We start from the raw sequence: 1,482 nt of genomic DNA, 5'->3' as shown, positions 1-1,482 counted from the left end.
TCCTACAGAAAGCAGCAGGTGCTAGTGGTTAGCACCCCTCAACTGAGACAAGAATTCAAGCTGCAAGAATATGCTGCCTCTCATTCACTCCACCCTAACCTAAGCTTTTTGATTGCAGGTATCAGCAGAGCAATTTTAAGACATGAAGATCCCTGTGCACAGCACAAATGCCTCTGGAGATGTAAAAAGTGCCAGTCTCAGTTAAGAAACTTGTTGAGTCCAGAGTCTAACTACAGTCTCACTGAGCTAAAAACTAGGGCTGAGAGCTTTGGCTCAAATGCACAATGGTTGCAGAGAAAGTCTTGGGCAAGAAACTGAGAAGCAATAAAGAAAAAGAAAAGAAGGAAAAAAAAAAAAGAAAGAAACAGCAGGGTTTCTTTTCTTTTGATTGGATCTTACAATGACATTGTCATGTGGAGAGGGGACATAGGAATTGACTGTACCTTTCCTCTTCTCATAAGGCACTATGGGTTACCACATAAAGCTAGCAAGTGGCACACAAAAGGAGAGAGTTCTTCCAATAAAATATAGCTACCCTGTAGGCTTCTTTGCTACTAGGTGTTATAGTAGGTGAGAATTTGTATTGGATAAATTCAGAGATGATACTCAAGGATACTAACTACCTAAAAATGACCAAATGGCTTAACATTTGCATTTATAGCTTCAGACACAGATATTATCATGAAAGCAGAAAGTGTAAAGATGCCAGAACCCTGAGCTCAGAGGGTTTTGGATTGAACAGTCTCAGAAGGTGCAATGCATCTATACATCACTGCTTGAGCACTCAACAGCCAGTGCTTGGAAGAACCACTTTTAACCTGTGAAGAGCCTCAATGCTCATGTTGAAAATGCTGTTAAAAATGTGTGAATCGCAGCACAGATATCAGGAACTGCACTAAGATTACCTCTAATCTGTCAAACTACTATAAGAGGGGAATGCACCTTTTGGTCACATTCACTATCCTTCTGAATTGACTTCAAAAAAGTACCAGGAGAGAAGCTCTATCTCCTATACCCCAGGCCCTTATGTCATCCAGCACTCATCATAGTCCACTTTATCTAATATGAATGCACAGTTACCAGCAGCAGGGTTATAGCTCATAAAATGCAAAGCAGAGGGAAATCTCTCGACTTAAAAAATGCTACCATTCTATTTAGTAAATGTACCCATTATTTAATTCATCAGATAGATACTTCACCTTTGTTTTGCTAAGTCCTACAGAGATGCAACAGCAAATAGAGAAAGAGGTAAACTATAGATAGAAATCAAAGCCTCTACATGCCCTATTCTATGTATCTTCCTATTGCTTGCTGTTACTTTTGGTATGACTTCTGTCCTTTTAAACTGTTTTGAGTGTTGATAAAATGTATAGATATTGCTTTAGTAATCTGAAGCCTCCCTTGCTGTCTTAACTGCCAGGACCTGTTTTACACTTGTGCAAAGGCAACAAGATGAACCGCTGCTTCAGTACAAATAATTTT

General features: G+C 39.3%; 1 protein-coding gene across 1 annotated transcript in view; it reads right to left on the bottom strand.

Moving 5' to 3' along the window:
* Window positions 1-1,482, bottom strand: part of MYO3B (myosin IIIB) — a 158,015-nt gene that overhangs the window by 102,750 nt on the left and 53,783 nt on the right.

The sequence above is a fragment of the Pygoscelis adeliae genome, unplaced genomic scaffold (genome assembly GCF_000699105.1).
Source record: "Pygoscelis adeliae isolate BGI_AS28 unplaced genomic scaffold, ASM69910v1 Scaffold106, whole genome shotgun sequence".
NCBI classification, from domain to species: Eukaryota; Metazoa; Chordata; class Aves; order Sphenisciformes; family Spheniscidae; genus Pygoscelis; species Pygoscelis adeliae.
The sequence above is the reverse complement of the archived record's forward strand: the minus strand, read 5'-3'. Positions and strand labels throughout refer to the sequence as shown.